Genomic DNA, 19,764 nt, shown 5'->3' with positions numbered 1-19,764 from the left:
ATCAGGACACTTATGTTAAGGTCGGTTCAAATTTTCAGTCCTTCAGCATCTTTCATAGGAAATATTTAATTAATAAAAATGGCACGTGCATGTGCACTGAGTATAAAGTGGTTGAGTAAAGCAGTGTTATTCAGGAACTGTTGGTGATCAACCCACATGGTAGGAGAAACTTTTTTACCAAATAGAATGTGTGATGACTATATGAATATAGAACTATGTTGTAAGTTGAATATGGAAGGACTTGAAAATGACGTTTAATTTCTCTTTTTTTTATTACACATTTATGTCTCCAAGCACAACAAATCTCACAGCTGTCATAGAATTTATCCTCACTGGATTTTCTACCAATGAAAATATGCACATGTTGCACTCAGTGCTCTTCACCTTGATATACTTCTTTACTTCTTTGCACTAATGGAAAACGTCCTCATTATCATGATCATAACTTTGGACAAGCGTCTCTGCACCCCATGTACTTTTTCCTGAAGAATTTGTCCTTCTTGGATCTCTGCCCAGTTACATTCACAATCTCCAAATCCATTGCCAACTCCTTGACTCACAGTGACTCCATCTCATTTCCTGGCTGTGTAGCCCAGGTCTTTCTGCTTATGTTTTTAGCGACTGCAGAGCTGAATCTCCTCACCGTGATGTGCTTTGACAGCTATGCTGCCATATGCCACTCCCTGCACTATGAGGTCATCATGAATATGAATATGCGTGTTCAGTTGACAGCCGTGTCCTGGCTGGGTGGGGGTCTGATCGCCATAATGCACACAGCCGGTACCTTCTCCTTATCCTACTGTGGTTCTAACGTGGTCCATCATTTTTTTTTTGTGATATCCCAAAATTATTGGCTATTTCTTGCTCAGAAAACATAATAAGAGAGTTTGTACCTATCCTCATTAGTGTGGTATTGGATATCTGCTGTTGTATTTTCATCATTGTTTCCTACGTCTACATCTTCTCCACTGTCAAGAAAATGCCATCAACAGAAGGTCAGTCAAAAGCCTTCTCCACTTGCCTTCCACATCTGATTGTGATTGTACTATTTCTCTCCACTGGTTTCTCTGCATATCTGAGGCCGATTTCACAAACCCCTTCTATTTTTGACCTTGTCATTTCTGTCTTCTACACCATGGCTCCCCCAACCTTTAATCCCATGATATATGGTCTAAGAAATAATGCCATAAGAAAGTCTCTGGAAATGTTGCTAAAGGGACTATTCACCCAAAAGCATTAGGTATTCCATCTTTTATTTCAATAACAATTATGATCAATAATTATATGTCCATTATTTGGTAATATTTTTACTTAAAATCCTTTGAAGATTCTTTTCAGAAGATTCTTAGGTTTGTAACAAAATTGATTGTGATGTATAGAGATTTTCCACATAACCCTTATACCCACAAATGCATAGCCACCCACAAGAGCAATATAACTAACAAGAGTCATTCTTCTTTTAAACCAACAATGTAATGTTGACATCTCATAATTACTCAACATCCATAGCTTAAATTAGCATTTCTATCTAAGTGTTTTATATTATATGAGTTGTATAAATGTAAAATGACATTTACTCATGAGTATAACATCACACAGAGCATTTTACTACTCCCAAAATCTTCTGTGCTTTGTCTACTTTTCTCACTTGCTTCCATCAGCTTCTGGCAGCCACTGAATTCTTCCATTCTCCATAATTTTTGGTTTTGTATAATGTGATTCAGTTGGAATCATGCAAAAAAGAACATTTTGAAATTAGCTTATTTCACTTAGTAATATGCATTTAAGTTTCTCCATGTCTTTTTATAGGTAGATGGCTCGTTTCCTTTTATTTATGAATAATATCCCATTGTCTGCATGCACCGCATTCATTTACCTTTCCACCTGCTGAATGCCACCTTGGTTCATTCCAAGTTTCAGCAATTAAGAACAAAGCTGCTATAGATCTCTTTTGCAGTTTCATTTGTGTACATAAGTTTTCAACTCCTTTGTGTAAATACCAAGGAACATGTTTGCTGGGCCACATGATAAAAGTATATATGTTGTGTAAGAAACCACCAAAAGTGGCTTCCAAATGGCTGTACAATTTTGAATTTCTATTACTAATATGTACGACTTCCTGGTGCTGCACCTTCTCAGCAGCATTTCTATTAATGTCTGGAACTGGCCAGTCAAATTGTGTGCAGTGGTATCTCATTGTTTTTATTTTTATTTTCTTAATGACGTATGATATGGAGCATCTTTTCAAACATTTATTTAACACCTGTCTGTCTTCATCAGTGAAGTGACCAATATTCAGTGGGATTGTTTGTTTTCTTATTGTTGAATTTATTTGTTCTTTGCATGTTTTGAATAAGGGTTTTTTATCCTATGTCTTCCACAAATTATTTCTCCCAGCCTGTCACTTGTCTTCTTCTCTTGATATTTTCTTTCTCAGGAGTTTTAAATTTTTTAATTTTACTGTAGTCCAGGTTACCAACATTTGCTTTCATGAATCCTGCCTTTGATGTTGTATCTAAAAAGGCATCATATAACTAAGGTTATCTGTGCTTTCTCTTATGCTATTTAGCAGGGTTTTATACTACAATGCTTTGCATTCAGGTCTAACATCCATTTTGAATTAAATTCTGTAAAGTGTGTACAGTCTATATCTGGACTGTTTTTTCATGCCAAGTTTTTCCAGCAACATTATTACTTGAATAAACAATCTGCTCCATTGTCAAAGATGAGTTGATTATATTTACAGAGGTCTATTTCTGAGCTTTCTATGCTATTGCATTGACCTATTTTATGTTTTTTGGTCATTACCACACTATCTTGATTATTGTAGCTTCCCCCTAAGTCCTGACCTTGGGCAGTATGAGTCCTCTAACTCTGTTTTTGTTCTCGATTTTATGATGTGACTGGTTTTGCTTTTAAAACAATTTTTTATTGTGGGATGATTGACAAATATAATTGTATTTATATACACATATTTATTGAGTCATTATATTGTACCTCTGAAACAAATATGATATTGTATATCCTATTAATAAATAGAAATAAAGTATACAATGTGAAAATTATATATATATAAGTATATATATATATATATATATATATATATATATATAGTTGAATCATTACCAAGCTGAGCATAGTTAATGCATCATCAACTCAGATAGTTTACAGAATTAACTCATTGCGTGTTAGTGATAATTTATGTGATATATTTTAAGCAACTGTAAAATATAGAATAACATATTATTAACTATAGTCACCAAGCTCCACATAACATCCTCTGAACTGTTTCTTATAATTAAAAATTTTTATCTTTAGACATTCATTCCCTCACTGAAGCCCGAGGCAGCTACCGTTGTATTCTCTGTAAATATGAAGTTGTTTGTTTGCTTATTTTTTAGATTCCACATGTAAGAGGGGCCATACAGTATTTGTCTTTCTGTCTGGCTGATCTCACTTAGCATAATGCCTTCTGGATACCCCCATTTGGTCACCAATGGCAAGACTTCCTTTTTTTTTTTTTACTGTTGAATGATATACCATGGACGTTGTGTGTATATAATTTTATTTGTGTACTTATCCATTAAAGATCTTTTAGGTTGTTTCTATAGCCCAGCTTTTGTGAATAATGCAGCAATGCATATGGGTGTGCAGATCCTCTTTCATAGACTGATTTACGTTCTTTCAGGTACATCTCAGCAGTGGTATCGCTGGATCAAGTGGGGTTTATGTTTTAAGATTCTGAGTCACCACCATACTGTATTCCGTAGACTGCTCAATTTCACATTTACATCAATAGTGTCTGAGGGATACTTTTTCCCTTATCTTGTTAATATTTGTTATCTATCTGACAACAGCCATGGTGAGATATGTGAGATGATATCTGGTTATGGTTTCAATTACTAGTTCTCTGTCCATTAGTGATGTTGAGGCACATTTTCAATAACTGTTGGCCATTTGCATATCCACTTTGGAAAAATTATACTTAGGCCCATTCTTCATTTTCTAATTAGATTATTTGCTCTTGTGATACTGAGCTGTGTATGTTCTTTTAATACATTTTTGGATATTAAGCCCATATTATATATGTGGTTGACAAATATTTCATCCCTTTCCATAGACTGACTTTTGAACCCCAGAAAATCCATACTTCTGCTCTTTACTCCATATAGATTCACAGATAAAACCTCTATTTGTCTATCCTACAATATTAAGAACTGAAATGCATTCAAGCTGACACAGTCATCAGGTAATACTATAGTAATAACCTGTCAATTCAGTCCAGTGAATGATTTGGCTGTTACTACTTTAGTTTTTACAGCATAGGTTAGTTAATCATCTCAGCATCCTCAAGAAAAAGAGTTCATTTTTAAAGTTAGGGCAACAAGGATCAGAAAAATGTAGAAGGCAAATTATAGACACTATTCTAAATTTTCTGTGCTAACTCTATAATAGGAAGGGTGTATCTTTGTGCCTTCTATTAGCATTGTGAAAGAGATGAATCTGAGACTGAATACAAAGATCTAGAAGTTTTAGAAATATTCTAAGCAAAAGTCTGGGAACAGAGGGAAAAATATTTCTGAATATATAGTGAAAAAAGAAAGATAAATGCTTAATTTTTAGAGTAGAAAATCTTCCTGTTCCCGCACTAGTCAGCGTTGTACTTTCATTCTTCCACTTAGTGCCACTATTCTTTACTTGCAAGATGAGCTAATTCTTCATTTTTATTTCCAACCACACTTTTTATGCGTTGGCAATTTAGTTAGGAATTATCTCTTAATATCTTACTTGTGTAGGTTTACAGATACTTAAATCAGTGGAAAACTGACTCATTCACATAGAGTGAAAGTAGAGTTAGGAATATTAATGCAGCATCAATCAACCCAAATGTCCATAGATGGATGGAATTAATAAGGAAATCATTATGCAAACAAAGGAATATATTATTCACCTTAGGAAGGAATGAAATTCTGACTCACTTGCAGCGTGGATGAGGGTTGAGGATGTTATGTTAAATGAAATAAGCCAGTCACAAAAGGGCAAATTTTGTATAATTCCACTTATCTGATGATTCCATAAGAGTCAAATTTAAAGAGACAGAATAGTAGTAGTAAGGTGCCTGCCAATTCCTGGGGGCAGGGAGTATTTTTTTTTTATGGGCATGTTTTTTCAATTTCAGAATATGCATAGAGTCCTGGTAATGGATATTGGTGATGGTTGCAGAAAAAATGCAAATATGCATATCACTGTACTACAGAATACTTAAGAATGGGTACAATAACAGCAAAAATTATTTTAAGAAAATGACCCAACACCCAACAATGACTAAACTACAGATTTTTTAACACTTACTTGCCTTATCTTTCATTGTTGTTTTTAAAAAACTAAATAGTAAGTGACATTCAGACTCCCACCTCTTCAAAAATGTTCTTTCTCTTTCTCAGGTGCTCTCTTACTACACACACACACACACACACACACACACACACACACATCACACACACATGCACACACACACACACACACACATGCACACACAAAGGCACAATTTACTTTTTATGCACTGATTTTTAAACAAGTTTAAAGTTTTGTCAACATTCAACAAGGAGAGATCAGAATAATGGAAAATAAGAAGTCTTCCAATCAAAGAAATGAGTCAGGAGGATTAGTTACTAGGTGTTCAGAGTGCAAGTTACAAATATAGGGCTTTGCAGATAGAAAAGTTTTGGAAAATGCAAAGAGGAAGTGGGATCTGTGAGGTCTAACTCTGAGTCAACCAATTAAAACCCTCCAGCAGAATGCTGCCTGCACAAGGATGATGCTCCCGCAGTGGGGCTGGGGACTGAGTGAGGCCTGGCACTGCCTTTGTCTGCCTTCATTGGCCTTCCAGTACGGGAGGGCTGTGTGCAGTGGGGAGAAGGAATGACCACGGAGGATGGGGACTCCTGCCGCCATGTCACTTCACTGAATGACATCAGATCCTTGAGACTGAATTACCATCCCCAACTCTGGTCATATTTATTCAAAAAGAATGAATAGCTCCAGTACCAGCAGATAAGAAATGAAATTGCCTTTAAATATGTGTGTTCTCTTGGCACCGAGGAGGAAAATAATTTATCTCTGTGTTAGGTGAGAAACTAGTGAGTTTTATTTTTTCTTCTTTATCAGAAGGTACTATATTTCTGTGAATTTAAGGGGAAACAGTGTCATTTCACGAGTGCCTTTATACAGTAAATAAGATCGTACTAAGCAGTACAGTCTTGCTTTGGGGGAAAGCATTCAAAGAAGGTCATTCTTGTTTTCAATGTATAACGTGATACATTCAAACTAAAGGCACTGTCAATTCCACGTAGTTATGTTTCCATCTGCAGACTCAGTCCTGTCAGTTCCTAAACCAGAGGAAATAAGATATGTTTTTTGGAAAGGAAAGAATGCCTTCGAAGGTTACTCACCATGAGGAAAAAATATCTCATTTAGGTAAGTTTCAATAAGTTTTGAAATGTTACATAGGTATAACTCCATTATCAAGTACTTAGCTTTTACACAGTTAAATGCATCGATTTAATTCACCTTCCAAGAATATTACTGTGTTTGATACAAGGCTAGAACAAACATTTTATAAATTATGTAATTAATATCTTGTCCATTTGCGTTGCTATCATAGAGCATAAAGATACACTTACAAAGCAAATTGGATTTATAAAGAATTCCCATTCATTGTGTCAATTAAACAAACTAAACTGAGACGTACTTAAAACTAAAACCTTGAAAACAAGAAAATACTGAAATTAATTTTATGCCCTAGTTAAAAGATTTTGCAAATGCCAGATCAAGTATTTGAAATTACTTTTGTTATTTTCAGTTATTTTCATGAAAAATATAATTGAAATGGAGCACTGTAACTGATGAAAACTCATCTATTTCTCCGTTTTCAGTGTCAATCCTGTTGAAATCATGGTAAGTGGGAACACCAACTCAGAGTTCATTATCCTAGTACTCTTTAACCATTCAGGAGCCCATCCGTTTCTCTTTGTGATGGCTCCGACAGTTGCCTTCACCTCCCTCGTGAGCAACGCTCTCATGATCCTGCTGATTTGCGGGGACCCCCGGCTTCACATGCCCATGTACCTCCTGCTGAGCCAGCTCTCCCTCACGGACCGGGTGCTGGTCTGCACTACTTTGCCCAAGATGGCTGCTCACTACGTGAGAGGGAGAAAGTCCAACTCCCCCACTGACTGTGGCGTGCAGATCTTCTTCTTCACATTGGGAGGAGGTGGGTGCTTCCTCTTGGCGGCCATGTCCTATGATCGCTATTTGGCTATTTGCCACCTCCTGAGATACCCGATCCACATGAACTGAAGACTATGCCTGCTAATGACCTGGGGGTCCTGGTTCCTGGGAGCAGCTGATGGGCTCATGCAGGCTGCTGCCACCCTGAACTTCCTGTTTTGAGGGCTCATGAGATTGACCATTTCTTCGGTGACGTGCTCATTCTGGTGCATTTGGCTTGGGCTGACGTGTACACCTGCTGTGTGTTAATGCTCCTGGTCTCACTTTCCCTCATCCAGGTTTCCTATAGTCTCACCCTGGCTGCTCTTCTCCGGATGCGTTCTACAGAAGCCCACAAAAAGACTTCTGCCATCCGCTTCTCACATTTGGCTGTGGTGGGACTGTTTTAAGGAGCAGGAATTTTTGCTTACATGAGATCCAAATCCTATAGGTCAACTAACCATGACAAGGTTGTGTCAGCATTTTATACTATCTTAACCCCTGTGTTGTAGCCCCTCACCTACAGTCTGAGGAACAATGAGGTCAAGGGAGCCCTGACAAGGTTTACGGGCCAGTGTCCTGCCTTAAATAATGACTGAGGGTAAGATTCCTAGAGAGAAGTTATATATGCATTATATCTATAATGGTTATTTCTCTTTTTCTTTGAAATGCAGATGGACCTCCATACATTGGATTGTCTATTATATTGTCTTCAAGAATAAACTGTGGATGTTAAAAGTCTGTTGATCACAAATCCTTATTACAGTGTTTCCACACCACACCTCACAAATTTATTCAATGAATTAACTTGGCTGCTTTTGCCTAGCTGGCTGTCTTATGCTCTTACTGAATGGTTCTACTGGAGCTATGTATTTGATATATGTTTAAATTCTTGCCAAAATTTTGTTTATAAAAGAAATTCAGCAAGGCATGTGTTGCCACAAATTAGGTATTTTATTGTGCCACGATATTTATATCAGTGATTATCAAACTAATGTTCATTTCTACCTATAATAACTTCCTCTCTGTATAGTCCATTCTTTATGAAATACTATAAACAAAGACATCATATTATATATTTATAACAACTATTATATGGAGTTTACCTTTGGACTTCCTGAACTACAAATAAATTTGAAATTTATGGTGGGGTGGGGTGTAACTTCCATCCATGGAAGAGAAAGTATGGACTAGAATCATCTTCTCCCTATTATTTACATGCAACATATTTTTCCATCCCTTCACTTTTAATTTGTGCATGTCTTTGGGTCTGAAATGAATCTCCTGTAGGCAGCATATATATTGGTCTTCTTTCTTTATCTATTCTGCCCCTCATGTCTTTTGATTGGTGAATTCAATCCATTTACATTTAATGTAATTATTGGTAGATATATATTATCATCATCAGTTTATCAACTTTTTTCTGTTTGTTTTGTGGTTCCTCTCTGTTCCTTTCTTCTTCCCTTGCTGATGGTTTTCTTTAGTGCTGTGTGGTTGGATTTCCCTTTTTAACTTTTTTGTGTGTCTGTTACAGGCTTTAGGTTTGTGTTTATCATAAGGTTCAAGGACAGCTTCTGCAGTACATAACAGCCTATATTAAGTGGATGATTGCTTTATTTCAATCACAATCTAAAAGTGCTTTTGTCCTCTTTTTCCTCCTTTGCACTTTATGTATTAGATGTCATAATCTGCATTTTTTTGTGTATCCTTTGAGCCATCTTATGTGGTTAACTTTACTACCTTTGTTTTGTTTTAATTTTGTATGTGCTTGGTAATTAATTGGTCTACTACCTTTAATGTGCATTTATTTTCACTGGTGAAAGCTCTTCAGCCAAAGGAACATTTCTGTCTACAGCAGTCCTTTTAATGTGTTCTGTAATTCTAATTTAGTCATTATAAATTTCTTAGGCCTTCATTTACCTGGGAAATGTTTCATCTTTACTTCAAATTTGAATGAAAATCTTGCTGGGTTGAGATTAGTGTTTGGAGGTCCTTCTGTTTCAGTAAATCAAAATATTCATGCCCCTCCCTTCTGGACTATAAAGTCTCTGCTGAGAAGTCTCATGACAGTTTCATGGGATTTCCATTTTAAGTAATCTTTCTTCTCTCTCTGGCTGCCTTCAATCCTCTCTCCTTGTAGTTAATCTTTGCCATTTTAATTACTGTATGTCTTGGTGGCATCCTCCTGGGTTCCTTTGTTATTTGGTCTCTGGCCTTCCATGACTGTCTATTTTCTTCCCCAAAGAAAACTTCCCCAGAAGTTTTCAACAGTTATTTCCTAAAAGAGTGTTTCTAACCCTTTGTCTCTATGTTGTCCTTCTGGTATCCCTATTACACAAATATTGATTCACTTGGAATTATCATAGAACTCTCTTATCATTCTTTCATTCCTAGAGATCCATTTTTCTCTGTGGTTCTCAGTTTCATGTGTCCTTGTTCAAGGAGATACATGACAATCTCATAACATTATAATCAATGATAAAAAGATCAAATAATTTCCTCCAAGATCAGGAACAAGGCATGTGTGCCCACTCCCACCAGTTCTTTTCAGTATGGTGCTGAAACTCTTAATTAAAGCAATTAGATAAATAAATAAAATATGTGAAATATACCCAAATTGGAAATGAAGAATTAAATTGTCTTTGTTTGCAAATGAAATGATCTTTTAAATAGAAAATCCCAAGAACTCCATAAAAAACTGTTAGCAATAACAACGTAAATTTCTATGATATATACAATTAACATATGCATTCAGTTGTTTCTAAACAGAAAAATGAACTATATGAAAATAAATAAAACAATCCCATATATAACTTCAAAAACAGTAAAATATTCAGCAAGAAATTCAAGTGAGATAAACGATCTGTGCTCTGAATTATAAAACGTTGATTAAAGAAATTGAATAAAATGCAAATAAGTGAAAATATTTATCATATCTATGCATTGGAAAAATTAATATTGCCATAATGACAAAATTATCCAGAGCTTTTTATAAATATTATCTTTATCAAAATTGTAAAGGCATTTTTCACAGAAATATAAAATAATTTTGAAAGTCATATAGAAACATAGAAATACCCTAGTAGCCAAAGAAATTCTTAAAAAGAAGAACAAAATTGGAGGCTTCACAGTTTGTGATTTCAAACTACATTACAAAGATATTGTAATTAAAACAATATGGCACTGGCATGAATGCAGACTCATAGACCAATGGAACCAATTCAACATTCCAGAAATAAAACTCATGCATCGGTACAATGAAGTAACTAATATTTGACAAAGGAGTCATATGACCTAACAATCTGTTTTGAAAAGGCAGCTCCATGCCTATGTTCATTGCAGTATTATTCACAAATGTCAAAACAAAACATAGAAACAACCAGTGTCCATTGAAAGATGAATGAATAAATCTAATACAATATAGGAGATCCTTCCATTTGCATCAAAATAGATGAACCTTAAAGACATTATTCTAAGTAAAATGAGTTAGACAGTCAAGATGAATACTGTATAGTATCACTTATAAGTGGAATCTAAGTAAGCCAAGTTCATAGAAACAGAGAGAATAGTGGTCGTCAGGAGCTGGGGTTTTGGAATATATAGCAGATGTTGATCAAAGGGATCAAACTGCCAATTTTAATAGGAATAAGTTCTGGGAATTTCTTGTAAGCAGCCTGACTAGAGGTACCAATATTGTGTTATACAGTTGAAAGGTGCTGAGACTGTAAGTCTTAAATATATTACCACAGACTCACATGCCCATGAGGTAATTTTGTGAGGTGATGTATGTGTGAATTAACATCATTGTGGTAATCATTTTGCAATATATAAATGTATCAAATCATCACATTGTGCACCTTAAACTCAATGTTGTACATCAATTATGTCCCAATAAAACCAGGAAAACATGCTAAATATATTAATACAGTCTTGTAAATCAACGTATTTGTTCACAACAGTCATTTACAATTGGTAACTTCTAAAATAACAATGAGAAATTCACCCTTAAAATTACACATGGGAAAATTTAAAGAATACAAATTATAAGTAATCCATTAAGGCTTTTATGTCTGTATTATCAACTAACAGCCATGTTTAGGAGAAAATAGAAACAATGACAAAATAAAAATATTTGAAGATATTATGCTTGCTGATGCCAATATTCTCTAACTGTTTAAGTGAGGTGATAGACAAGATAGGGTGGTACTCACATTAATCTAAGTTTTAGATATCTAGCACACATACAGTACTTTTCTATTTTGTCTTTATTGTTTTGATGCATTATTTATCATTTTACTTCACACAGTTGCATACCTTAGTAAAGGAAAAGTTTTCCACTTTTCCACAAAGTCTTGGAAATCCTGATCTAAATAACATGTATAGTCTGTATTGAAGAGGTTTTTAGCATAAAGGTTATACAATTTCATGTGAAAAGTAGTAAATGCTATAAAAGGTGTACAGACTCCTGGAGAAATAAGTTATGCCATACAACATGGTAGCAAAAAGAAAGTAACACAACTTAATTTTTTTAAAAACAACAGTTTAGATGAAGGATATTTGTTTATTGACAAGGGAACCAATTAAATGCAGTAGGGTTTAGACTGTCAGGTGATATTACCATAAATTCATACCTGAGATTTTAGATTAGAGAGTGTTAATAGAAACTCCTGGGAAGTATAACAACTTCCTAATATATGTGGTGAAAAAATTCCATCATTGGATTGCTGAATTACCAAAAGAAGGGATAACTTTATACATCTATATTCGTCTCCAGAGAAAATGTCTCTGGGGGTACACACCTGAGGTTAAATATCCCTTTCTCCTGAGAAACTGAATAGATTATACTTTGGAGGCCACCTAAGAGCACATTAATGTTCTTCATGCTTCCTTGTTTACCTCTTTCAACCCCATACCCTTTGGTTAAATCATTATGACCAATCATGAATTCATCATGCACATGCTGGTGATGAAACTGGTGGATCAATTAAGCCCACTTTGTTCATGAGAAGAAACAGTAATGACAGCAGTGAAAAAATACCCAAATAAAAACATTAATTTAGGTAAGTTATTTCCAGGTTTTTTTTTTACAAAAGCCCCTTTGCTGGCAGCCTATGATACGTAGAATGTCCACATGGCATGGACATCTTTTAGTTTTATAGATGTAGTAGTTCCTGCTCTCAACGAAAGTTATTCTGAGAGATTTGCTATACAGATGTCCACCCAAATAATGAGGCTTACAGGTACTGATGTTATTTAGTATCTGAAAACTATAGCTATGGGTTATAGTTCATATTTTTAAATGACTTTTAGGGTGAAAACTCTTCTAACAGCTCTAATTCTAAAACTGTTTTATAAAAGTATATGTCATTACACATTTCTGAATTTCTATTCCTTATAATATAAAATAAGCTGGTCCTTGATTTTATGGTAATGAGACTATAAAATGTCCAAACCATGACAATTCAGTTAATGTAGAATTATGGTTTGTAGTTTTATTTTTTCATATTTGTGTTGTTTATGTAGTTTGACCTCCTAGAATTAGTTTAGAATTATTCCTTCCTCTTTTATTTTTCTGGAATACATTCAAAAGAGTATTAGCTCTTTAAAAGTTTGGTAGAATTCACCCATGAAGCTGTCTGGTTGTGGAATTTTGTTTATTGGAAATTTTTTTATTATCAATTCAATCTTGTTAGAAGTAATTGGTCTGTTTAGGTTTCCAGTTTATTCCTGGGTAAGTCTTGAAAGATTGTATGTTTCTAAGAATTTATACATGTCTTTTAGATTGTCAAATTTATTGGCATATCATTTCCCATTTAATTTTCTTATAATTGTTTGAGTTTCTCTGTGTCAGTGGTAACTTGTTTTTACATTTCTGATCTTTTTTAAATTTTTGTCTTCTCTTTCTTTCCTGATATCTCTGCCTAAGGGTTTGTCTATTATATATGTTGTAGAAATATATATTACACACTTCTGAATTTCTGTGTTCTTTCTAGCATGAGATAAATTGGTCTTTGATTTTATGCTGATGAGACTATAAATTTTCCGAAAAATAAAAATTCAGTCAATGTGGTAAATGCAACCTTCAAATAATATGTAGATATCATTAAACACAACTATGCAGCCAACAGATACAAGATTTGGTTCTAGTGTGACTTTTCTAGATGTTTAGGTTATACAAATGATCTGCCGCAATAAATATTTTGTCTACACCAGGGGTGGCATATGGTATTTGAGGAAGAACAACTGAATCCAAGTATTTGTTACTAAAGAGAACATGATTGTTTTGGGCCACACATAGTCAGAAATTATTATAATTTCCATGGATGCCTTGAGCACAACTTTTAATTGATATTCTTAAAGTATTCTACATTTGAGAGCTTTATTTATCTCTAATGTATGAGAGGTAGGCTCTATCTTCTTAATTTTGTCACCTATTTGATAATGAGTTCTTGGCTTTACCTCTTTTAGAAGCCAGGGACGTTTCAATAGATCTGTAAAAATGGCTATACTTGGAGAAGTGCTGTGGAACAGTTATCCAAGATAAAGGAATATGCCCAGGGAGATATGAGAAAAACTGAGGTTCTGGTTACATTTGTTTTCCATAAGACATTTTTTGATAACATGATGCTTAAAAAAACCCATCCACCTCACTGTCTCTTGGAATTAATATTAATTGAAAACTTAGCTTCTATCCACTTCAACAGCATTAGCCTGACTCTAAAAGGAAAACTCACATTGAACTTCAAGATGAGTTTAAACCTTCAACAAGATAGGCACATACGACACAAATAACACAGAGGAAGGATGTCAATCTTAATACCTCCTCTATGCAATCATCGCCATAGTTTGCTACTGGAAATATCATCTCCATTTCATTAAATTCAGCTATTATTCTCCAAACACATTAGACTAGTTGTATATTCATATTTGTTTTATTATTAATTCAAACAGATAAGGTTTTTTTTAAGTAAAGCAATTGTTTTCATTATTCTATAAACCAGAAAACTTTTAATAACAAATTTTCATTTCAGAGCTACAGAGCTAATAAGCTTTGATTTCTTTTCTGTCCAGGTTCATTCAGTTAGAATTACATAATTTTGATTCAAGTATTTCAAATCGTTTACTTGCTGTTCAACAATTCTCTGATATGAGTGTAATCTCACAAATGGAGACAATGAAAAATTGTGTATTGCTTCAATTAATTCTTAAAAATCATTTATTCCTTATTTTTTGCAAGTGGGAACACAGCCTTTATGTTACAAAAATAGGTGAACCATTCCCTATCTTGTCAGATGCTAGATTAGCCAGTTTCCTGAAATGTATTATTTTGTTTTGATAATTTTTCATTCATGCAATAATTCCATTATCTAAGTCTGAACTATTAGAAGATGTGATACAAGAGTAAAAATGACATAGACTCTATTATTCAAGGGCTTTGCAAGTTAATTTAAAGATACATAAATTAGGGATCAATTGAATTGCTACAGCTTAATTGTTCTGACAAAGATTAAGGGCTCTGGGATACACACTCAAAATAAGCTGGAATGAGTCTTAGGGAGTTTGTAAAGCCAAAAGAAAGTGGAATATAGATTATAACTACTACTCTTGATAGTAAAAAAACAAGTGTGTTTCAATAATTTTACATTTGCCATTTTCATGGTGAACTTATACCTCATGTGAATTGCAAAAGAACAATAAAAAATATATGTGTTGAAATACTAGTTTCACTTATAAGTGTTTGATAAATCATGGGAAAAACTTAACATCTTATGAATCTCAGTTTATTCATTGGTAAACAGATAGTAAGATTTCCAGGGGAATTGAATGAAAATGAATTAGATAATGTATGTTATAGATAAGTTTGGGTGTCATAAAATGTTTTTGTTTTAATATAGAATTTAATCATTCTTGAACTAATTTGATGGTAATGAATCAATTGAACCAATATAACTACACCATACCCCAAATACATTGTATTTATTATATTTTCACAGAAAAAAAATCCAACATGGATTGATGGCCTGATTAAATCTGGTTTCTGAGCTTCATGCTTCTGTAAACCACAAGATCTACATGCAGGTGATGGAATTTTTGAAGGGGCTAAACCAGCCCAGTGCTGTGGAGTTCCTTCCCAAGGGGTTTTATGATGACCCAGCTGAACAGCCGCTCCTGTTTTCCCTGCTCCTCTGCATTTATCTGACCACCATGGTTGGAAACCTGCTGGTCATCCTAACAATCATCTCAAGTGCTTGTTTTCACTCCCCCATGTATTTCTTCCTTAGCAATTTGTCCTTGATTGATCTCTGTTTGTGTCCCACTACAGTTCCCAAAATTCTTGTAGGAAATTCCACCATCTCTTTCAATAGCTGCATGATGCAAATGTACCTGTTTATCTGCTTCTCAGGGTTGGACACATTGCTTCTCCCTATCATGTCCTATGACCGTTTTGTGACCATCTGCCTCCCTCTGTCCTACTTATCCATCATGACTCCCAAATTTTGTGCCTATCTGCTGGCCAGCTCCTGGATATTTGCCATCTTGAGTGCACAGATACACACCATCTTAATGGTGCAATTACCCTTCTGTAAGGATAACAGAATTCCTCAGTTCTTCTGTGATATTCCTCCATTGCTAAAGTTGTCCTGTTCAGATACGCACATCAATGAGTTATTTATTTTTATTGAGGGGGGACTTGTAGTGGTGGTGAGCTTTACCTGTATTTTAGTTTCTTACATACTCATTGGTTGTACTATAGTCAAAATACCGTCAACCACAGGGACGTTTAAAGCATTCTCCACGTGTTCTTCTCACATCTGTGTGGTCCTCTTGTTTTTTGGTACAGTAATTGGTGTTTATTTATGTCCCTACACCTTCCACACAGCTGAAACAGTCAGAGCAGCAGCTGTAATGTACACTGTGATCACTCCCTTGTTAAACCCTTTTATCTGTAGTCTAAGGAATAGTAATCTGACAGGAGTTCTTAGGAAAACCATCCAAAAGAAATTGATTATGTGATATATTTCAAGGTGTGAGGACTTTTCAGGTGAACATATAAATGAGTCAATAATTTTATTAAATGTTCCCATTTTCATCTGCTTTTTGTGACTGGAAGGCTTACTTATAGTTTATTCAGTAAATTATTTTACTTGTATATAACAATTTATGAATTATAATATCTTAACACATCTGTTGGCATACAGTTTTTAAAGTAGATAAACCCGAGTATCATAAATATTGTAGATGCTGTAGAAAAAAATTTCTAATTCCTAGGATATCCACAAACCTGACTTATCCTAAAATATCCAATAAATCTCAAATATGGTTATTCTAAAATTTATTCTATTGGATATGATGAAATATTGTGTAATAACATTATTCAAAAGGGAATAATTACACTTATTTGATATTAGTTCTGATTGTATTTATGTAGATTCTTTTGGATATTCTAAGTATAAAGTCAAATCATTGCAAATAGAAATATATATCAATTAATTTCCAATTTTCATTATCTTTTCAGTATATTTTAGGTGAATTGCATTGGTAATAAACTCTAATACATATAAAAAAAAGCAGGTGTAGTGGGCATCCGGTTTCATTTACTTTCAATTTTACCATGTTTTCATTTTCACATTTTTTATTTTCACTTTTATCATGTTTTTAAGATGCTGGAATATGTTTTTATATACATATATAAAATAATGTATATAATTACTTTATTTTACATATATAAATTTTATTTTCTAGTTATTTTGTATATATATTATTTCATATAATGTATCCATATGTTATTTTCTATTTTCTCTCTCTCTCTCTATATATATATATTAACCTAATTTCCATTTTCCTTTGGTTTGTGTGTGCATCTGTGTTGTGTATGTGTGTTTACTTGGGGTAAAGAAGACAGTCGTCAGCAATAGCTGTTAAATCTGTCATATTCCTTTCAATGTCTTAAAATTTGATCATGTAAATTCTCTCATGATATATGGTTTAATATGCATGAGGATAAGGCACATCTTACTCCAAAATATGCTGATTGGGTTGTACTAAATGTTCTTGTTTCACATCTCTACACATACATGTGCAACAGGAATAAATTGAGCTTAATAGTACTGGCTGAATCCTAACAACACATGCCTAAAACTTGATTTTCATGGTGTCATGCCCACTCTGCAACCCTCACTCCCCCACTGCAAAATACCTGTAATCTTGAGAAATAAAGTGTCCATCATAGTTATACTAACTCTAAGGGTCTCATATTCCAGTCATGAGATTGCAAAGGGCTCAAGATTGATGAGTATGAAACAGATGATTCAGGATAGATAGTTGGTAAGTACTGTCTATCTATATTCCTCATAATATTCTATATAATAACAAAAAATGGAAACCCACCAAAGAGTTTTAAGCTGGTAGCAAAAAGGTCAAATATGAATGTTGCATCAAACAGATAAGTGTTACATACACCTATGTTCGCATGTGTTTTCTTCTAAAATATTTAGTAATTTATATTTCAAATTTAGAATTACAATGCAGCTGATATTATCTATGGTGTTAGTGATGTTTACAGATACATTTTCACTATGGATGTTTAATTGATGAGACATCTTTTTTCAGTTTATATATTTTAATTATAGTGGATATATTATATTTATTTCAATATACAACATAGTGATTCAACAGTTATATACATTATTAAATGTGTACCACATGCAGTTACTATCTGTCAGCATAGAAACATATTAAAGAGATATTGACTACATTCTCTAGGCTGTACTTTCATCCTTGTAACTAATTTATATTATGATTGAGATTTTCTGCCTCTTTATCCCATTTACATATTTCAACTGCCCACTTCAACACCTCCTCATGGTAACCACCAGTTATACCTGTGCCTATGAGTCTACTGCTGTTTTATTCATTTTGTTTTGTTTGTAGATTCCACATATAAGTTTTCAGAAGGTTATGTGTGTGTGTGAGTGTGTAAGTTGATTAACTCTTTCTGAAATGTACATGGAGTCCAAATGTTTAGAAAATCAACAATTTTGGAAATAGGAAACCATATTGTCCAATTTTACTACCTGATTTTCAGAATGACTATATAGGTATGTTAATCAGAACTGTTATTAGCATAAATATAAACAAATTAATCAGATAGGACTTTAGAAATAGTTTCATAGACTGACACTGAACTTTTTTCTAATGGGCTATGAAAATTTAATAAGGAAAAAGATTATAAAATGGTGTAGAAACCGGTACAGGAAAAACATAGAATCTCATATTATTTCATGCCATACACAAATTCACTAGAAAAAGATGATAGACCTTAATATAAGATGTAAAACTACATTTTATAGAAGAAAACAGAGAAAACTGTCTTCAAAAAATTGGAATAATATAAGAAGTCTTATAAGACACATGCCAAAAATCATAAACCATGAAATATGAAAGATACAAATGATAATAGAGATAAATCTCAATGAAATTTAAACTCTTACTATTTAGAAATCATTGCTAAGGCTATGGAAAATCAAGTAAAAATTTGGGATAAAGATGCACACACATATATAATAAAAATAAATATATGAGAATAAACTATCCAATTTAAAATGCCAGCATTTGAACACTTGACAAAAAATGTCATAAGGTTGGCCAGTGAACACCTGAAAAAATGCTTACTGTCATTAGTTGTAAGAAAAGCACAAACTGAGACATGAAATACAATACATACCCATCAGAATAGCTTAAATTAAAGAGGAACAATATTAAGTGTTGGTGTAGACATGGACAGTGGGGCACTTGTCACTCCTCATTGGAATGTAAAGTGTTCCAACAAATCTGGTTATTTTGGTAAGAATTTCTTACTAAGTTTAATACTTAACACTATACATACAAATTATCATCTTAGCTGTTTATTCAAGCATATCTTCATACAAGGTTTTGTATGTGCAAGGCTCATTTTGGTTTATCCCTAATTACTATCAATTGGAAACAATCTATACATTTAAAGGGAAGAGTGGCACCTTCACCCCTGGCGATGGCAGAGGAGTCATCAGGAGGGGAAGAGGGGTGGGGTGAGGGGCTGATCTGTTATCTGTTTGCGAGGTCACCACACAAGGCACCAAACTCTCCCATATTAAAGTTCTGCAGGTTGTAATAAAAAAAAAACACAACAACTGTGGGCCGTTCAGAGGGAGGAGCTGCCTCCTCCCCAGGTTGTGGAGCACTCCATGCTCCATCCCAATACCCAGGGTGAGGTGGTGGACATAAGAATCTGATATAGGCAGAAGCTGTATATATATATATATAGGAATCTCTGCCTACATGGTTTTTACATCTCTGGGATATGCAGGTGTAAAACATTGTTATGTCAGGTACTGAAATGAGTAGACTGACTTCCCTGACAACACATCCTTTCCGCTGGCAGCAGTTGTAAAGTGCCCATCACACTTCAGGGCATCAGGTCCTTCTGGATTGACTGGCATAGCCATAAGGGCATCA

The 19,764-nt window shown here is 34.1% G+C and overlaps 2 pseudogenes; both read left to right on the top strand.

Annotated features, from left to right (window-relative positions):
* The first annotated feature begins 247 nt into the window (after positions 1 to 247).
* LOC108408124 (olfactory receptor 14A16-like) lies at positions 248 to 1,240 on the top strand (annotated as a pseudogene).
* Positions 1,241 to 6,954: 5,714 nt separating this feature from the next.
* Positions 6,955 to 7,868, top strand: LOC118970168 (olfactory receptor 2T12-like; annotated as a pseudogene).
* Positions 7,869 to 19,764: the final 11,896 nt, after the last annotated feature.

Source organism: Manis javanica, chromosome 14, assembly GCF_040802235.1.
Source record: "Manis javanica isolate MJ-LG chromosome 14, MJ_LKY, whole genome shotgun sequence".
Taxonomy (NCBI): Eukaryota; Metazoa; Chordata; class Mammalia; order Pholidota; family Manidae; genus Manis; species Manis javanica.
This window is presented reverse-complemented; position numbering and strand designations above follow the sequence as displayed.